The sequence below is a fragment of the Scyliorhinus canicula genome, chromosome 5 (genome assembly GCF_902713615.1).
Source record: "Scyliorhinus canicula chromosome 5, sScyCan1.1, whole genome shotgun sequence".
Taxonomy (NCBI): Eukaryota; Metazoa; Chordata; class Chondrichthyes; order Carcharhiniformes; family Scyliorhinidae; genus Scyliorhinus; species Scyliorhinus canicula.
Genome location: NC_052150.1, coordinates 187,270,673 through 187,292,356, shown reverse-complemented (window position 1 = coordinate 187,292,356; position 21,684 = coordinate 187,270,673). Strand labels below are relative to the sequence as shown.

At 48.3% G+C, this 21,684-nt stretch overlaps 1 protein-coding gene across 1 annotated transcript in view; it reads left to right on the top strand.

Annotated features, from left to right (window-relative positions):
• The window catches only part of znf438 (zinc finger protein 438), a 341,546-nt gene extending 339,887 nt beyond the window's left edge, over positions 1–1,659 (top strand). Inside the window, exon 9 of the mRNA XM_038798254.1 lies at positions 940–1,659. The gene's annotated coding sequence lies outside the window, so the exon portion shown is untranslated. The remainder of the gene's footprint in view (positions 1–939) is intronic.
• Positions 1,660–21,684: the final 20,025 nt, after the last annotated feature.

Genomic DNA, 21,684 nt, shown 5'->3' with positions numbered 1-21,684 from the left:
TAGCAATACAGAACAATGTGCAGCACCAACCATGAAACAGGACTAAAGTAATGTGGGTAGGGATTAAAAGCTACGGGCAGCTTGAGTTGATGCAATGATACAATCTTACTCCATTTTCTCCAGGCCCTGTTCGTATTCCATTGCAAGTACTTTGATGATGAGGAGGAGGGGAGGACAGAGAGGAGGGACTTTGAATTACAGGTTTTGAACTGTCTGTGCTGCAGGGACAAAATGAGTCATCAAACTACATGTTTAGGTTCTATATTCAAGGACATGATTAATATAGTGTTAATGCGGTAGGAAATATGACTACTATACGCAAACATTAACACATGATATAAACCACTGCATTCGTGTGAAGCACTGTGTCATTATTTGCAAAATATACAGCATTTATTCGAAGCTGCTTAATTGTACCATGCCATTTTACCAAATGTAAACTTCCTCAAACTTAGTACCAAGTCCGTACTTATTTGTAAAGCTACAGTTTTGAATCGTGGATAAATGGTATTGATATTTTTCTTTTGGTAGGATTTTGACATTTAAAACAAAAATTTAGATTACCCAATTTTTTTTCCCCAATTAAGGGACAACTTAGCATGGCCAATCCACCTACCCTGCACTTCTCCTTGGGTTGTGGGGGCGAAACCCACGCAGACACGGGGAGAATATGAGGATTTTGATGTTGATGTCAAATGGAATTGTCCTGTTCAAAATACTGCTGAAAGAGGCACTGAAATCCTGATAATTCAGCAAACAAGTGTAAATAATTCACACTGCTCGGTGTAATGATTCAACGGGCCAGAGAAAGAGCATTCAATGCACAAAAAAAACAGAGAAAAGTTTATCACTGTGGCATTTTGTATTTATCTGTTTGATTGCAACAATCTTAATCAAACCTTGTAACATCAGGATAATTTATTTGGTTTTGTGTTACAGCATACAAAATATTGATTGCAGTCGCTGAATATTGTGTCGATCAGATAGCAGCTGGAACATCGACCTGTGGGTTTCAGAGATGATGAAGAGTGTGTTGTAATGGTTGGAAGCTGCTGCACTCAGAAATGCTTCTGTAATGAAAGGGCTATGGGTGGACTGAAATATTTGTATTTAACAGCAAAAGTGGAAAATGAAAACTTGCCGGAAGGGGACTTGACTAAGATCAGCACATTCTGGGCCCTTAGCAACTGATGTTATAACCATATTCCAAAGTTGGTGAGCAGACACTTTTTTCAAACTCCAAACTGTCAAGAAATATTTTCTTGGATTTAACTCCCAGTGAATCTCCTGTGCTTTCTGATGTCAGGATTTGCTTCCAAGTGATTGAAGATTACTGGGCTGCTGCTAATTGGCAGGATAAAGCCTGACAGCTTTTGGTAACATGGCTCTTTTATGCCCCGTCGCCATCCTTGTTTTGCTCTTTGGGGGCAGTTGAAATCGTCACAATGTTATGCGGCAACTTGAACTGTGGGAACAGCTGAATTAAATTGCTGCCCAAGGAGCAATATTATGACACATTTTGTGGGGTGGTAGTGAGCCATACAGATTACGAAGCCCCTGGGTTAATTCTCTGGTCTGTACTAGGAGTGGGGGTGTTAATCACAGCAAAGAATTTAAATCAACTTCAAAGGGTTATAAACAAAAATATTTAAACTTTGGATGAAGAACGGCAGCACGGTGGCGCAGTGGGTTAGCACTGCTGCCTCACGGCGCTGAGGTCCCAAGTTCGATCCCGGCTCTGGGTCACTGTCCGTGTGGAGTTTGCACATTCTCCCCGTGTCTGCGTGGGTTTCGCCCCCACAACCCAAAAATGTGCAGGGTAGGTGGATTGACCACGGTAAATTGCCCATTAATTGGAAAAAATAAATTGGGTAATCTAAATTTAATTTAAAAAAACTTTGGATGAAGAGGGAACGCCTGGCTATCACAGTCAATGTTGTATACAATCAACACGCAGCTCACTCCACTTGTCCTTGCTTTACGTGCATATTACTTCTCTCACGGCACAGTGGTTAGCACTGGGATTGCGGCGCTGAGGACCCGGGTTCGAATCCTGGCCCTGGGTCACTGTCTGTGTGGAGTTTGCACATTCTCTCCATGTCTGCGTGGGTTTCACCCCCACAACCCAAAGATGTGTAGGTTAGTTGGATTGGCCATGCTAAGTTGCCCCTTAATTGGAAAAAAATAATTGGGTACTCCTAAATTTATTTTTAAAAAGAGGTGACTTAATTGAGGCATACCCTTAGGGAAACAGCTACGTGGATGGAAATCAGCAGAATGTGGCAATACTGTGTGTGGGCAATGGTAAAATGTCTCGTGGGCCACATCCTGTAGCGCCGCATGTGGCGCCTGGGCTTCAGGTTTCCCACTGCTGAATTAAAGCCTCTCAGTTTCAACTGCCACTGGTGGTAAGGTTGGAGAAAATTCTTACTTCAGGCTCAAAGGGCCGAATGGCCTCCTGCTTCTATTTTCAATGTGAAAATCGCTTATTGTCACGAGTAGGCTTCAATGAAGTTACTGTGAAAAGCCCCTAGTCGCCACATTCCGGCGCCTGTCCGGGGAGGCTGGTACGGGAATCGAACCGTGCTGCTGGACTGCTTGGTCTGCTTTAAAAGCCAGCGATTTAGCCTTGTGAGCTAAACCAGCCCCTGGAAACAATGTATGTTTCTATGTAAAATAGACAGCAGACTTCAGACGAGGATGAAATGTTTGCTGTCGTTTTAATACCATCTGGGAATCAAAAGTTAAAGCAATTGTGAGCAGCCAAGACGAATAGATCCTTAAAGGGGTTGGTATGAACATAGAACATAGGACATACAGTGCAGAAGGAGGCCACTTGGCCCATATTGTCTGCACCGACCCACTTAAGCCCTCACTTCCACCCTATCCCCGTAACCCAATAACCCCTCCTAACCTTTTTGGACACTAAGGGCAATTAATCATGGCCAATCCACCTAACCTGCACGTTTTTGGACTGTGGGAGGAAACCGGAGCACCCGGAGGAAACCCACGCAGACACAGGGAGAACATGCAGACTCTGCACAGACAGTGACCCTGGGACCCTGGTGCTGTGAAGCCACAGTGCTATCCACTTGTGCTACCGTGAAATTGTGGACTGGATTCACTGTTAGAAGTGGAGCGGATGCTTTGTTTGAAAGTGTCATTTGTAAAACCTGCACTGGATTTCGGAATGCAAAACGACAAGGGAATGCATTATTAGGAGAAGAATTTAAAGGATGTTTTTGGGAGTGGAGTTTGGAAATTCTCGCGTGACAATCATCGGGGGGGTGATTCTGAGGAGAAAACCACAGACACCACCTTGGGTTCAGAGCCGAGTGAATGTATTTGACTTCAGTCATCTTGTGTGTTTAAAGGGACTTTTTGTGTTGCTCAGACCATTGTAGTTTAAAATGTACTTTGCAATCCATGTTAATTTTAAATCTGTGTGTAATTCTTAAGCTAAGGAAGGAGGAGTAAAGGAGCAATGTACCATAATCTAATTTTTCATGTTTAATACATGTTTTTTCTTGTTGTTAGAAGTAATTAGCAGTGCTGCGTCTTTGATCTGCATGGCCAATCCATCTATCCAGCCCATCTTTGGGTTGTGGGGGTGAGACCCATGCAGACACGGGGAGAAAGTGCAGACCCCACATGGACAATGACCAGGTGTCGGGATCAAACCAGGGTCCTCGGTGCCATGAGGCAGCAGTGCTAACCACTGCGCCACCCTGCCGCCCTCCCCCACATTTTATATTTAAAAAGTAAACGTTATGGGGCGGGATTCTCCTTTTCTAAGACTAAGTGTTGATGCAAGGGCAGAATCCGTGGACAATTATGACAGAAAAACTGGCACTTAACCTGGGACCGATTCTGCTACTATTAAGGGGTTAGCACCAGCACTATTGGAACACAAGCGAATCCAATGAAAAACGGTGAGGGATTCGCCGGGTCCGTGATTGACACTCGGGAGACTGACAAGCTGCAGCCGCATATACGCATTACAATCACCACACACTCATCGCAGCCAACAAGATGGCACTGGCTGTGCTGGAGCGCGCCCATACAGCTGATGAGTTGCTGGGGCCAGAGAACATCCAGGGGGGTGGCCTGGGGGGATCCCCATATGGCCCGTGGCCCTAAGTTCATAGTGGGCAGTCAGCGGTTTGCGCAGCTGCAAGGCTGCCATGCCGGCTGCGGCAATGGTGTCCCATGTCTGTCCATCCTGACCCCACAGCCCACCTCCTGGCAACCCTCAGCTGCTCCCCACAGCCCTGGCAGAAGCCCCCCAGTGAGCGGCACAACTGTCAGCAAGCTATGGCGATGTTGGACACTTTCCGTACCCCCTCTCTCTCCCTCAGCAGCCACGACTCCGGTTTCCCGATCTTTAAAAGCACATGTGAACCGTGCCACCGGGACCATAGACCATTGGAGGCGGAGAATCTCGGAGGCCCTGGAGAATGCCAGTTCAGGCTCGCTAACGATATGCCAACGTCATTTACTGTACATGCATTCCAGGCCGCATTAACGCCGCTGTCGAGGTGACCGAGATTTGCGATTTGGCGTCAAATCAGTGCCCGCCGTAATGTCGCCGTTGGAACCTATTCTCCGCCCATTCGCATTTCCTTATTTTGCCGTCAGTCAACGGAGAATCCCGCCCAATGTCTTTTGGGCCAAGTTTTCATTCTGGGACCTTAACGTCCAGTTCTAACATCAACTGGGATTGTAACAATATGAAGTTACCACTTAGACAAGATATAAGCAGGCTGTCACCACCAGTGGAACTGTATCCCAGCATGAGATATAACCTTTATAAGACATTAACAAAAGCCTGCTAATTTTTAATTGTTTATCCCTTTTCTTTTCACTTCATTTACCTTGTCGCGGTACAACTACCTCTCATCATTTTCTTGCTTCCCTTTTATGTCACTTAATTCCTGCCAGCACTGCTTTGTTTTTCTAAATGCACTTTGGCAGGGGCTGTCTAAAAAAACAAATTTGCTGTCAGCGTTGGATATAATAATTAGAGACCTGTGTTCTTGGGGAGCTAAATATTAGCTTCTGAAGTGCACTGCAAAAGAGGCAGTGAAAAATTCATTCCAGGACTGGGAGCCAAGTCTATTTTGTGACTTTGCATCCTGACTGATGCAAAAACAAAGAGATGCTGAGGAAAAAGTGAAAACCTAGGCGTGTTTTCAAATACTGAAATGAAAACATTGTTGAAAATATCCAGCAGGTCAGTAAGCACCTGGAAGCAAATGATAGGTTAAATTGTGTATTAATTTGTTGAATTCACAAACCTAAAACAATAACCCATTTTTCTTTTGGAATTACTGACTGATTTGACTGCATGACTACTTTCGTGCTCATGTTGGAAAAAGTACTTTGTTATTTTCTCCAAAGATTGCCATATGAACAAAAGAAATGGTCCCTTTAAGAGATTTTATTTATCAATAGCTTGGCTCAGTCAACAACACATTCCTCTGAGGCACAGAATTTTAGGTGGCACGGTAGCACAGTGGTCAGCACTGTTGCTTCACAGCGCCAGGGACCCGGGTTCGAATCCCGGCTTGGGTCACTGTCTATGCGGAGACTGCACATTCTCCCCATGTCTGCATGGGTTTCCTCCGGATGTTCCGGTTTCCTCCCACAAATTCTGAAAGACGTGCTTGTTAGGTGAATTGGGCATTCTGAATTACCCCCGTGTACCCGAACAAGCGTCGGAGTGTGCCGACTCGGGGATTTTCGCAGTAACTTCATTGCAGTGTTAATGTAAGCCTACTTGTGACACTATTAAAGATTATTATTACTTTCCCCCAAAATGGCAAAGTGCCAGGTTCCAACTAAAAATCGGTGTGTTTCTCCCTTGAAAGAGGGAGGGAGAGAGAGAGAGAGGGGGAGAAAGAGGGAGGGACGGAGAGAGAGGGAGAGAGAGAGAAAGAGAGAGAGAGACAGCTCTCTTTAAAACAAAGAAACAAAATACAGAGCAACCACAAGAAACTCAACAAACAAGTGACACCAGCACTCAAGCCAGCATATGCTCCCCTCCCCCACCCTCCCACGGTTCCATGTTGGTGAAGAGGTGGCCACCTGCAGCTCAGTTCACTGGAAAGAGATAGGCAGCATGCGGTGAGGAGAGAGAGAGAAAACCCCTCCCCCAGCACCGGGAAGGACCCCTCAACTCCCAGCATAGACGCAGGAGGGCCACAACTGGCGAGCACCAGCTGCTAGGCCCAAAATAACAATACACAACAAAAATACAATAATAACCATACAATCCCCCAACAATAAAACAAAACTAACATCAGTAAGCAGTACACATAGTCAATTAAGCCACCATCCTACTGTTCTCACAGTTCCGGCATCCGGTCTCCAGACACCCAGCCAGTCCAAAACTGCAAAATTTAGTCTGTTCTCCTCCACTTTCAGCCCAGCAGCAGGCCAACTAAAATCCGCTCCTCGCTCCACTCCCAGCCTGTAAGCAGAAAGGCAGCCAGTAACAAGTACGAGTCCCAGCCGTGGCAACTGCAGGCAGGTAACTCCATCCTCTCTTTCCCCTGCAAGCAACCTCTCCTCCATCCGATTGGTTGTAGCACCATTCACCCTTGCCATTGACCAGACTTCAAAGTCTAGAAAAGGCAGCGACAATAATGAATAACACACCAGGTCAGGGAGCAGGGTTACAGCTAGAAGCAGCAGGAGCTCAGAGACAAATTCTTTCCCAACACCTCAGAGTGTGAGCTACGCAGGTGGTGTGTGAGCTCCCCCAATGAGAGGGGCAGGGAAATCATTAGCAGCTATACCTGTATACATAGAGCTGGCCAGTGTGGTACCAGCTAGTGAAGGAAGCAGTTGCGAACTACTGCTGCTGTGTACATATTGTTGTAAATAAAGTTACCTTCTGTTTGAATCTACAAACTCATGCTCGATTCTTTGTGACCCTTACAAATGGCCCCACTCCAGCACTGTCCTCTGGCAGTACCAACCTGGCTGTCCACTCTGGCGGTGCAAGCAGTGAGCTGCCATGTCTCTCATCACCATGCCTTTGGTGTGCTCATCACGACTGCTTTGCGTTTTTGGAATCAGGCTGGTGGGGAAGAAGATCTAACCAGCCTGGAAGCAAGAGAGGGCATAAACCTGATTACATTGCCAACAGGGGGGAGGGCAAGTTCTCAAACTGACATCGTGCCACTGCAAATCCCATTAAGGCCCTCCCATGAGAGTTAGCGGCCATAATGGGATTTGCAGTGGCACGATGTCAGTTTGAGAACTTGGTCATGATGGTCAGGAAGCAAAGTACTGTACACACCCCTGTCAGCATCAACGGAGCCGAGGTAGAGATGGTGAGCAGTTTCAAATTCCTAGGGGTGCACATCACCAAAAATCTATCCTGGTCCACTCATGTCGACGCTATCACCAATAAAGCACAACAGCGCCTATACTTCCTCAGGAAACTAAGGAAATTCGGCATGTCCACATTAACCCTTACCAACTTTTACAGATGCACTATAGAGAGCATCCTATCGGGCTGCATCACAGCCTGGTATGGCAACTGCTCGGCCCAGGACCGCAAGGAACTTCAGAGAGTCGTGAATACCGCCCAGTCCATCACACGAACCTGCCTCCCATCCATTGATTCCATCTACACCTCCCGCTGCCGGGGGAAAGCAGGCAGCATAATCAAGGATCCCTCCCACCCGGCTTACTCACTTTTCCAACTTCTTCCATCGGGCAGGAGATTCAGAAGTCTGAGAACACGGACGAACAGACTCAAAAACAGCTTCTTCCCCACTGTCACCAGACTCCTAAATGACCCTCTTATGGACTGACCTCATTAACACTACACCCTATATGCTTCATCCGATGCCAATGCTTATGTAGTTACATTGTATATATTGTGTTGCCCTATTATGTATTCTCATGTATTTTCTTGAATTCTGTTTAATTCCCTTTTCTTCCCATGTACTGAATGATCTGTTGAGCTGCTTGCAGAAAAATACTTTTCACTGTACCTCGGTACACGTGACATAAACAAATCCAATCCAATCCAATCCAATAATGGGATCTGTGCCAGCGGCAAATGTGCCCTGGACATCGCGCTCTGTATGTTTATGCCTTACTGCACATAATCTGGACTGACATTTCAGTTCAGTCAAATGGGAATGCAGAGTTGTCAGAGATGCGGTCTTTAAGTGGGATGTTAAACCGATGTCTACCCAGTAGCTGGGCTGGCTGTTTAAAATCCGAGACACTATTTAAAACCGTAACCAGCATTACTCTTTCAACCAGCACCACTAAAACACACAGAAACTGGTTATTCATTTTACTTCTATTTGAGAGATCTAGGCGTGCGCAAATAGCTGCTCCATTTCCTCACATAACAGTAGTCACTGCGCAATGCAGTGCATTCGACATGCAGCTTTTAAGGATCTTTCTCAGAATCATGATAACGCTGTGTAAATGCATGTTATTTACTTCTTTGTGTGGACCACAATACATGACTTCCCTCTGTGCTTGATCGAAGCGTGAATGATAAAGGTCTTCAGTTATAAACCACTGGCCTGTGAAAGTGATAAAAGACTAAATATAGTTGATGAAACGTCTGTGTTTTTTTCCGAACATGTGGAAGAATATTTCTCCTGAGGCTGGCAGCACAGCTGTCGGGATTATTTTTTGTTAGTTGGAGGTCTGATGTACATAAGAGCAATAGTTTCCAATTGGAGTCAACTACAAATCCACACAGTGAATACTTGGCCCTCTGTATATCTGCACTTAATTCAGAGAACCTTGCTGCAGGCAGGCAATGGCCATGCCTTTCTGACCACCAAGTACGTTCAGGTCTTGCTGGAGTTCCGATGTTTAAAGCAGTGCTTATCGGCACAGACCATTAGTGAACCTGCAGGTAGAGCCAGCCTCGTCATTGATTCTCGGTTAGGGAGCCATGAGGGAGGAATGAGGTGCAGGCCCTGAAAAGACTCTTAAACAAGTAACCGTGGAGGATTGAGAGCTGTCAGCCAACCAAATGGTTCCCTGATTCCATCCGCAAATGTTTCTGACTCTGAGTTAGGGTAACCATGGTACTTACCCAGGTAGATACCCAGGAAAGGTTAGACAGTTTAAAGCCTGGTCTACCACCCTAACCCCTTCCAGGCTACCTGACAGCCCACTCAGACCTGGCACAACGACCCCCAACCATCCAACTAACTCCTGACCTGACTAGCACTCCGGACGGCCTGACTACCCCTGACTCAACCCGACTACCCGCAAACTACCCGAGTACCCCGCTGACCTAACCTGACTTCTTCCCAAACATCCAACTGCCCCCAACTCAACACAATATCCCACTTGATCAGGCCTATCCTGTCCCCGTGACCCAACCAGACCTTAGCTGACTAACATCTCAACCTGACTTGAATACTCAACTGACCCCAATACCACTGACCACCCGATACTCCCTGATTCAACTACCCTCGACCACCCAACTCCCTCACTGACCCATCTGCTCACTCCAACCCAACTACCCTCGACCACCCAACACCCTCACCGACCCATCTGCTCACTCCAACCCAACTACCCTCGACCACCCAACACCCTCACTGACCCATCTGCTCACTCCAACCCAACTACCCTCAACCACCCAACACCCTCACTGACCCATCTGCTCACTCCAACCCAACTACCCTCAACCACCCAACACCCTCACCGACCCATCTGCTCACTCCAACCCAACTACCCTCAACCACCCAACTCCCTCACCGACCCATCTGCTCACTCCAACCCAACTACCCTCGACCACCCAAATCCCTCACTGACCCATCTGCTCACTCCAACCCAACTACCCTCGACCACCCAACTCCCTCACTGACCCATCTGCTCACTCCAACCCAACTACCCTCGACCACCCAACTCCCTCACTGACCCATCTGCTCACTCCAACCCAACTACCCTCGACCACCCAACTCCCTCACTGACCCATCTGCTCACTCCAACCCAACTACCCTCGACCACCCAACACCCTCACTGACCCATCTGCTCACTCCAACCCAACTACCCTCAACCACCCAACACCCTCACTGACCCATCTGCTCACTCCAACCCAACTACCCACGACCACCCAACTCCCTCACCGACCCATCTGCTCACTCCAACCCAACTACCCTCAACCACCCAACACCCTCACTGACCCATCTGCTCACTCCAACCCAACTACCCTCAACCACCCAACTCCCTCACCGACCCATCTGCTCACTCCAACCCAACTACCCTCGACCACCCAACTCCCCCACCGACCCATCTGCTCGCTCCAACCCAACTACCCTCGACCACCCAACTCCCTCACCGACCCATCTGCTCACTCCAACCCAACTACCCTCGACCACCCAACTCCCTCACCGACCCATCTGCTCACTCCAACCCAACTACCCTCGACCACCCAACTCCCTCACTGACCCATCTGCTCACTCCAACCCAACTACCCTCGACCACCCAACTCCCTCACTGACCCATCTGCTCACTCCAACCCAACTACCCTCGACCACCCAACTCCCTCACTGACCCATCTGCTCACTCCAACCCAACTACCCTCGACCACCCAACTCCCTCACTGACCCATCTGCTCACTCCAACCCAACTACCCTCGACCACCCAACTCCCTCACCGACCCATCTGCTCACTCCAACCCAACTACCCTCGACCACCCAACACCCTCACTGACCCATCTGCTCACTCCAACCCAACTACCCTCAACCACCCAACACCCTCACTGACCCATCTGCTCACTCCAACCCAACTACCCTCGACCACCCAACTCCCCCACCGACCCATCTGCTCGCTCCAACCCAACTACCCTCGACCACCCAACTCCCTCACCGACCCATCTGCTCACTCCAACCCAACTACCCTCGACCACCCAACTCCCTCACCGACCCATCTGCTCACTCCAACCCAACTACCCTCGACCACCCAACTCCCTCACTGACCCATCTGCTCACTCCAACCCAACTACCCTCGACCACCCAACTCCCTCACTGACCCATCTGCTCACTCCAACCCAACTACCCTCGACCACCCAACTCCCTCACTGACCCATCTGCTCACTCCAACCCAACTACCCTCGACCACCCAACTCCCTCACTGACCCATCTGCTCACTCCAACCCAACTACCCTCGACCACCCAACTCCCTCACCGACCCATCTGCTCACTCCAACCCAACTACCCTCGACCACCCAAATCCCTCACTGACCCATCTGCTCACTCCAACCCAACTACCCTCGACCACCCAACTCCCTCACTGACCCATCTGCTCACTCCAACCCAACTACCCTCGACCACCCAACTCCCTCATCGACCCATCTGCTCACTCAAACCCAACTACCCTCGACCACCCAAATCCCTCACTGACCCATCTGCTCACTCCAACCCAACTAGCCCCAGACCACCCGAGTGCAACCCTGACTCAACACGACCCGACTACATACTGACTACCCAACTACCCTTCTGACTGAACCTGATTGCCCCCCCAACCCCCACAACCCTACTGACCACCTCCAACCCAACCTAACATCAACCCACTGGACCCAACTACCCCCCAACGCACCTACCTCGACCACCCATTACCCGCTTCATCTACATACCCACCTCACCCATGTATCCACCTATCCAAGTAAGATAAAGCATAGAACATAGAACATTACAGCGCAGTACAGGCCCTTCGGCCCTTGATGTTGTGCCAACCTGTGAAACCACTCTAAAGCCCATCTACACTATTCCCTTATCATCCATATGCCTATCCAATGACCATTTGAATGCGTTTAGTGTTGGCAAGTCCACTACTGTTGCAGGCAGGGCATTCCACGCCCTTACTACTCTCTGAGTAAAGAACGTACCTCTGATATCTGTCCTATATCTATCTCCCCTCAATTTAAAGCTATGTCCCCTCGTGCTAGACATCACCATCCGAGGAAAAACGCTCTCACTGTCCACCTTATCTAATCCTCTGATCATCTTGTATGCCTCAATTAAGTCACCTCTTTTAAAAAATAAATTTAGGAGTACCCAATTCATTTTTTCCAATTAAGGGGCAATTTAGTGTAGCCAATCCACCTAACCTGCACATCTTTGGGTTGTGGGGGCGAAACCCACGCAAACATGGGGAGAATGTGCAAACTCCACAAGGACAGTGACCCAGAGCCGGGATCGAACCTGGGACCTCGGCGCCGTGAGGCTGCAGGGCTAACCCATTGCGCCACCGTGCTGCCCAATTAAGTCACCTCTTAACCTTCTTCTCTCAAGAGCCTCAAGTCCCTCAGCCTTCCCTCATAAGATCTTCCCTCCATACCAGGCAACATCCTGGTAAATCTCCTCTGCACCCTTTCCAATGCTTCCACATCCTTCCTATAATGCGGCAACCAGAATTGCATGCAATACTCCAAATGCGGCCGCACCAGAGCTTGTACAGCTGCAACATGACCTCATGGCTCCGAAACTCAATCCCTCTACCAATAAAAGCTAACACACTGTACACCTTCTTAACAACCCTCTCAACCTGGGTGGCAACTTTCAGGGATCTATGTACATGGACACCGAGATCTCTCTGCTCATCCACACTACCAAGAATCTTACCATTAGCCCAGTACTCTGCATTCCTGTTATTCCTTCCAAAATGAATCACCTCACACTTTTCTGCATTAAACTCCATTTGCCACCTCTCAGCCCAGCTCTGCAGCTTATCGATGTCCCTCTGTAACTTGTAACATCCTTCCGCACTGTCCACAACTCCACCAACTTTAGTGTCATCTGCAAATTTACTCACCCATCCTTCCACACCCTCCTCCAGGTCATTTATAAAAATGACAAACAGCAGTGGCCCCAAAACAGATCCTTGTGTTACACCACTAGTAACTGGACTCCAGGCTGAACATTTCCCATCGACCACCACCCTTTGTCTTCTTCCAGCTAGCCAATTTCTGATCCAAACTGCTAAATCATCCTGAATCCCATGCCTCCGTATTTTCTGCAATAGCCTACCGTGGGGAACCTTATCAAATGCTTTACTGAAATCCATATACACCACATCAACTGCTTTACCCTTGTCTACCTGTTTAGTCACCTTCTCAAAGAACTGAATAAGGTTTGTGAGGCACGACCTACCCTTCACAAAACCGTGTTGACTATCTCTGATCAAATTATTCCTTTCCAGATGATTAATCCCATCTCTTATAAACCTTTCCAAGACTTTGCCCACAACAGAAGTAAGGCTCACTGGTCTATAGTTACCGGGGTTGTCTCTACTCCCCTTCTTGAACAAGGGGACAACATTTGCTATCCTCCAGTCTTCTGGCACTATTCCTGTAGACAAAGATGACTTAAAGATCAAAGCCAAAGGCTCAGCAATCTCCTCCCTAGCGTCCCAGAGAATCCTAGGATAAATCCCATCCGGCCCAGGGGACTTATCTATTTTCACACTTTCCAGAATTGCTAACACCTCCTCCTTATGAACCTCAAGCCTTCTAGTCTAGTAGCCTGTATCTCAGTATTCTCCTCGACAACACTGACCAGGGTTCTCCCCTACATGGCGGGGCGGGGGTCCCGGTGTGTTGGAGTGGCACCTTTAGGGGCCAAGCCCTCACATTGAGGGGCTAGGCCAACGCCAGAGTGGTTCCCGCTCCACCGGCTGGCGTGAATGGCCTTTCGCACCATGCCAGCCGGGGCCGAAAGGACTTCGCCGGCCGGCGTATGTCGGCGCATGCACGGTGCGTCAGCGGCTGCTCACGACATACGCAGGCATGCGCAGGGGAGGGGGTCTCTTCCGCCTCCACCATGGTGAAGACCATGGCAAAGGCGGAAGTAAAAGAGTACCCCCACGGCACAGGCCTGCCGGCCAATGGGTGGGCCCCGATCGCGGGCCAGGCTACCATGGGAGCACCCCTCGGGGTCAGGATCGGCCCGCGTCCCTCCCCAGGACCCTGGCGCCTGCCCGCGCCACCAATCCCGCCGATAAGGTAGGTGGTTTAAGCCACGCCGGCAGGAGAGGCTTGTCAGCAGCGGGACTTCAGCCCATCACGGGCTGGAGAATCGCCGCAGGGGGCCCGCCGACCGGCGCGGCGCGATTCCCGTCCCGCTGAATCTCGGGGGGCGGTGAATTCAGAACACGGCGGGGGCAGGATTGACGCCGGCCCCAGGCGATTCTCCGACCCGGCGGGGTGTCAGAGAATCCCGCCCATTGTCTTTTTCCTGTGTGAATACTGACGAAAAATATTAATTTAGCACCTCCTATCTCCTCGGACTCCACGCACAACTTCCCACAACTGTCCTTGACTGGCCCTACTCTTACCCTAGTCATTCTTTTATTCCTGACATATCTATAGAAAACTTTAGGGTTTTCCTTGACCCTACCTGCCAAAGACTTCTCATGTCCCCTCCTTGCTCGTCTTAGCTCTCTCTTTAGGTCCTTCCTAGCTAACTTGTAACTCTCGAGCGCCCTAACTGAACCTTCACGTCTCATCTTTACATAAGCCTCCTTCTTCCTCTTGACAGGTGTTTCAACAACTTTAGTAAACCACGGTTCCCTCACTCAACCACTTCCTCCCTGCCTGACAGGTACATACTTATCAAGGACACGCAGTAGCTGTTCCTTGAACAAGCTCCACTTTTCAATTGTGCCCATCCCCTGCAGTTTCCCTCCCCATCTGATGCATCCTAAGTCTTGCCTCATCGCATCATACTTGCATTTCCCCCAGATATAACTCTTGCCCTGCGGTATATACCTATCCCTTTCCATTACTAAAGTAAACATAATCGAATTGTGCTCACTATCACCAAAGTGCTCACCTACCTCCAAATCTAGCACCTGTCCTGTTTCATTACCCAGTACCAAATCCAATATGGCCTCGCCTCTCGTTGGCCTATTTACATACTGTGTCAGGAAACCCTCCTGCACACATTGGACAAAAACGGACCCATCTAAAGTACTCGAACTATAGCGTTTCTAGTCAATATTTGGAAAGTTATTACCCTTCAGACAGAGGATAGAGGTAGGTCAGAATGTTGGTGAAAAAGTGTTTACTGGTGGTCATATACATTGTTGTGATCTGACCCCTAACTCTCACCTATATGCTGCACTCGTGCCAACTTAACTGGTGTCTAACTTTCTAATTTTCCGTTCTCTAACAATCCTTCTGGGTGTTACCCCAGGTAGCACATCAGATGTGGAGGTGCCTTGCTTTGTCTCTCGCCCTGTCTCTTGACCTGAGATGTCTTCAGCAGCCATCCTCTGGAGAACCTGGGCATGGATGGGCCAGGCAGGCCTTCAGGTGGTCATATGCCACCCCATTCTGCCAGCTTCCCATCAGATGCGCCAGCGTCAGGTGGGATTATTCAGGTACGCTGGCATGGGCCTCTTCACTTCCTCCTCTCTCGGGGTGCTCGATGGAGTGGAGGTGAAGCCGGAATGAATTCTGGAGCCTCCATCGTCACCTTGGTGCTGCCAGTCCTGTTGGCCCACTCTCACACAATTAAAATCATAGAGTTTTCAATGTAGGAAATATCAGCTCTCGTCTGAGCCAGGGTCTCAATGCCCTCAACCATGGAGTACTGAGACTAGGACATATCCCTCCACGAGTAAGACATGTCCCTCACTGCCTCCGCCATGTCTCTCTGGCACTGTGCCATGTACCTCTGCACCTCTGACATGACCCTCTGAAACTGTTCCAGCACAAACTGGAGGACCAGCACCTCGTCTTCCGATTAGGCATGTTATAGCCTTCCGGATGTAACATTAAGTTCAACAACTTCAGACAGTGAACTCCCTCCTCCACCTTCACCCCATTTTTATTTCTATCAATTTATTTTCATTCTTCCGTTGATCGTTTCTTCCCTCACCATTGTTCCATTTGTTCCCTGTTCCTAGTTGCCCTTTTACACATTGTTCACCTTTGTTCTGCTACTCACACATTTTAATCTCTTTATGTGCCACTATCAGCCCTTCTTAGCCTTAATCCACCCCCATTTACATTCCTTGTGGGGTTTTTTTCCACAACTTTGCCAATCTCCACCTATCATTGGCCTCCTATCCGCTCCACACTCTCCCCACAACAGTTTAAATCTGACCCTATTTCCAGTCCTCTTTAACAAAGAGTCATCCAGACTTGAAACATCAGCTCCCTTCTCTCTCCACAGATGCTGTCAGACCTGTTGAGATTGCCCAGTATTTTCTGTTTTGGTTTCAGATTCCAGCATCCGCAGTGATTTTCTTTTATCGCAGTGGAGGCTGGAAACTTCACAACCTTTAAAAGCCACTTGGATGAGCATTTGAAGCACCATCACATTCAAGGATAAATAACAAGTGTTGGTAAGTGGGATTAGTGCAGGATTAGGGGTAGTTATTGTTGGTGCAGACCCAATGGTCCGACGGGCCTGTTCTGCGCAGTACGACTCTACGCCTCTATGGGTGATAGTCTCTGTGATGGTGGATGGTACAGGTGACAACAGTGACGAGAAGTCCGTGTCTTCCCTGGACTATTGTTTCGGGGTGTGCTGGGGATGTGACTGGGGGACAGCGACCCCGGACGTCCCAGCCTCGTCTGTTGGAGATCCTGCAGGACCAAAGACATGGTGAGATCTTGGATGGGCTGGCCTGAGGGAAAGGGGTGTCTCACTTGCTATAGGGTCATCAGCTTTGCATTGGGAACTCGCTTGGTTAGCGCATGCTGACCTCCGCTTCCGAGACTGCTTTCATCTACATGACCCGCTAGCTCCATCATCCTCTGTTCCGCAGGGGTCTGTACTCGCAGATCTGGGATTACCCCACCGGCTTTCTGCCATTCCCGTTGATTACGGGCTACCTTGTTCTATGAGGACACATAAAGGACATGGTGAAACACAGGAAGGCAGGTTCTATGGGGGACTCTGTAGCTGGTGCCATGTGTGCGCACCAAGGAGGACAATACAGGTGTTGGGGTTTGGTGGGTGGTGGATGTAACGGAGATGCAGGCAGGTGGGTTTTGGTTGACCTCTCGAGGAGTGAGGGACAGAATGGTGCCAGGAACACAGAGGTGGTAACTCACCCGAGTCTTTTTTCAGCACTGGGTCTCAGTCCTCCTGGTGAGGCTGGCAGCACTGACCGCATCTGCCACCCAGGACCTGTTGACAAAAAGCAGGTTTGGGTCTCCTGCCCATCCTGGTGGAAAGGGTATTCCCCCTCTCCTCCACTGCATCCAACATTCTCTAAAGCTCACTCCCCATGAATCTTGGCTCTGCACTTCATGGAGCGATCTTCCTGGCTGGAATGAGAGTATGTGGGGAGTGGAGTGCAAATTAGACGCCAGCGGGAATGGGAGTCGCTTTAGATTCATGTGGGCAGAGTGCTGGTCCATATCCATATCCTGACACACTTCCAGAATAGTGCCCCCAGTGGGAACGTCAAGCGCAAGCAATTAAGTCCCAGACGCACTTAAGTCACCCAAAGGAAAATCTGGGCCATGAAAACGTCATTCAACCCAGTCCCCAACCCTCCCATTATATCCCTCAGCCACTTTTTGAGCATTTGCATTATTTTCCTGTACTACCTGGCCAGCAGATCATTACAACCATTGGTCAGTCTTTGAGTAAAGTCATTCTTTCGGTTTTCTTTTTAAAACTTACTTTTCCATTCATTTAAAAGCCTTGCTCCAAAGTGACCTGACCTACATGCCATTTAATAAGCTCGACACCGCAATGAGATCCAATTAAGCACCTCTTTCCTGGAGCTTGTGCTTCTGTAATGGTTCTTCGTAACTCGAAAGCTCATCGTTTTACACGTGGGATTGGTCTCTTTGAATAGAGAAAGTATATTTTGTTAATCGTATCTCTTCTAGCTTAGTATAAAACGGCAACGAGACTTGACAGCATCTTTTATTTTTGCTCTGGAAATACTATAGGATTCCTCAAAGGGATCACCTTCACAAGTATAACCTCCCTGTGCAGAAGCACAGCATTTAAACAAAGACTGTATAATCCTGCTAATGGCATCATGCAATTCAAAGGGAACAATGATGCTTTTGCCTCTTATTACATTAAGATTATCATATTCGGTTAATACCAAGACAAGAAAACAAAAGAGCAGGAGTGCCAATGAAGAATGGGATTCAAATCAACCCCGTAATCAGGAGCTTTGTGTTGTAGCAGTGTCAGATTCTTTTGGCTGTGTTCTGCGATTGGATACAATATGTACAATATGTACAGAAAGCAACCCAGCTTCAACTTTCTCAGGATAGATATTTTTCTTTTGCTTGGGGAAAATGAACCACTTACCAGAAATAAAATAGTCTTTCGTTCTTTAGATGACTTTGGAGGCCTGAACTAGCCAAAGAGCTGAACCATGAAGATTCTCCTGACTCACCCATGTGAGCAACATTTCTTCTGGGGTCTTCTGCTCCAGGCTGTCAGGGTAATATTTAGGCAGCGCGGCAATCCCTGGGGAACTCCGTCAGAGAGAGAGGACAATGCGGTGACACAGTGGTTAGCACTGCTGCCTCACAGTGCCAGGGACCCGGGTTCAATTCCAGCCTCGGGTCTGTGCGGAGTCTGCACGTTCTCCCCGTGTCTGGGTGGGTTTTCTCCGGGTGCTCCGGTTTCCTCTCGCAGTCCAAAGATGTGGAGTTTAGGTGGATTGGCCATGCTAAATTGCCCCTTAGTGTACAAAAAGGTTAGGTGGGGTTACTGGATTATGGGGATAGTTTGGAGATGTGGGCTTAGGTAGGGTACTCTTTCCTAGGGTTGGTGCAGATTCGATGGCCCGAATGGCCTCCTTCTGCACATTGTGACATAATTAATGTTGAATTAATTCTTTAAGATAGCATAATCTCCCTGTTCTTATATTCTATGCCTCAGTTAATGAAGGAAAGGATTCCATATGCCTAATTAACCACCTTATCAACCCATCCTGCTACCTTCAGGGATCCACGGATATTCCAAGGTCTTTCACTTCTTCTACACCTCTCTGTAACCTCCCATTTATTAGGTATTGCTTTGCCTTTTTTTGACCTCCCCAAACACATCACCTCACACTTCCCTTGGCTGAATTACATTTGCCACTCTTCTGCCCACCTGATCAGTCTATTGATATCATCGTGCAGTCCATCTCGCGACCAACTGCATAGCCTGCTTTTGTGTGGTCTTAAAACTTCTTGATCATTCCCCCTACATTTAAATACAAGTGGTTAATTTATACTGCGAAAATCAGGGGCCTAGTATTCCACACTGCGGAAACTCACTGAAACCGTCTTCTAGTCACAAAAACACACATCAACAATTTTGCTTCCTGTCACTGAGTCAGTTTTGTTCCTAATGTGGTCCATTCCCCTGGATCCCATGGACTTTAATTTTTTTAAATCAGTCTGCCATGTGAGACCTTGTCAAAACCCTTGCTAAAATCCATGTAGGCCACATCAACTGCACTACCCTCATCAATCTTCCTTGTCATTCCTCAAAAAATTCAATCAAGTCAGTCAGAAACGACCTTCCATGAACAAATCCATACCGACTGTCCTTGATTAATCCATGCCTTTCTAAGTGACAGTTTATCCTGTGTCTCAGATTTAATTCCAATAATTTGCTCCTACTGGGGTCAGTGAACGGTCTGTGATAATTCAGTCTAGTTCCCTTTTTAAATGAAGATACAATATTAGCAGACCTCCAATCCTCTGGTACGACACCTGCACGTATCCACCCTCTGTTTCTTCCTCCCTGGCTTGTTTTAACAGCCTGGGGTACATTAAATCCTGCCCTGGTGTTTTATCCACTTTCAAGCATAACAATACTCTGAATACCTCCTCTCTCCCTATGTTTATCACATCTAATACTGCACATTCCTCCTCCTTGATGTTTGCATCATCCACTCTTTTGTGAAGACATTCATTCAGAACAATATCCACATCCACTGCCCCACACATAGGTTACCATTTTGTTCTTTTACATGCACTTCTCTTTTCTTCGTTATCCTCTTACTCTTAATGTATTGATAAAACATCTTTGGGTTCGTCTTGATTTTGCATGTCAATATTCTTTCATACCCTATCGATTTTCCTTTTTGATTTCACTCCTCCACTTATTATAATTCTCTCAGTTTTCTCCAGTATTGAGTTCTCAGTGGCTGACATCAACATTCCTTTCCTTCAGATTTTCGGCGGGAGCAGTGTCCAGGGGCCTGTCGGGAAGGTAATTTAACCTTTAAAAACTTACCTTACAGGAGAAGCGGCCTCCAGATTTTCGGTTGGAGCAGTGTCCAGGGGTCTGTCGGGAAGGTAAGTTTAACCTTTAAAAACTTACCTGTAGAGCTGCAGGAAGTCGGCTGTAGGGATTTCTGGGAAGATTTGTTAGTATCTGTATATAAGTTGGGCGGTTGCTAAACCCGAGACACTACGCTTCCATCCCCCTTCCACCTCCTCTAACCTAAGGGGTTGAGTGAATATCAGGTAAGCTCTTCCTTTCTTCTTCTTGTTTTATTTAGAGGGGATGGCAGGGAAGGCAGTACAATGTTCCTCCTGCAGAATGTTTGAGGTGAGGGATGCCGTCAATGTCCCTGCTCATTTCATCTGTGGGAAGTGCATCCATCTCCAGCTCCTCAGAAACTGCATTAGGAAACTGGAGCTGGAGCTGGATGAACTTCAAATCATTTGGGAGGCAGAGGTGGTCATAGATAGAAGCTTCAGGGATGTAGTTACTCCGAAGAATAAAGATAGATGACGGTGAGAGGGGCTGGGAGGAGGCAGTCAGTACAGGGATCCCCTGTGGTCGTTCCCCTTAGTAACAAGTATACCGCTTTGGATACTGTTGGGGGGCGGGGGGGACTTACCAGGGGTAAGCCATGGGGTACAGGTCTCTGGCACAGAGTCTGTCCCTGTTGCTCAGAAGGGAAGGGGAGAGAGGAGTACAGCATTAGTCATTGGAGACTCCATAGTTAGGGGGATAGATAGGAGATTCTGTGGGAACGAGAGAGACTCGCGGTTGATGTGTTGCCTCCCAGGTGCCAGGGTTCACGATGTCTTGGATCGTGTTTTCGGGATCCTTAAGGGGGAGGGGGGGGCAGCCCCAAGTCGTGGTCCACATAAGTACCAACGACATAGGTAGGAAAAGGGATAGGGATGTAAGGCAGGAATTCAGGGAGCTAGGGTGGAAAATTAGATCGAGGACAAACAGAGTTATTATCTCTGGGTTGTTACCCGTGCCACGTGCTAGCGAGACGAGGAATAGGGAGAGAGAGCAGTTGAACACGTGGCTACAGGGATAGTGCAGGAGGGAGGGTTTCAGATTCCTGGATAATTGGGGCTCATTCTGGGGTAGGTGGGACCTCTACAAATGGGATGGTCTACACCTGGACCAGAGGGGTACCAATATCCTGGGGGGGAAATTTGCTAGTGCTCTTCGGGAGGTTTAAACTAGTTCAGCAGGGGATTGGGAACCTGAATTGTAGCTCCAGTATACAGGAGGTTGAGGGTAGTGAGGTCATGAGTAAGGTTTCAAAGTTGCAGGAGTGTACCGGCAGGAAGGAAGGTGGTTTAAAGTGTGTCTACTTCAATGCCAGGAGCATCTGGAATAAGGTGGGTGAACAATGCGGCATGGGTTGGTACCTGGGACTTCAATGTTGTGGCCATTTCGGAGACATGGATAGAGCAGGGACAGGAATGGTTGTTGCAGGTGCCGGGGTTTA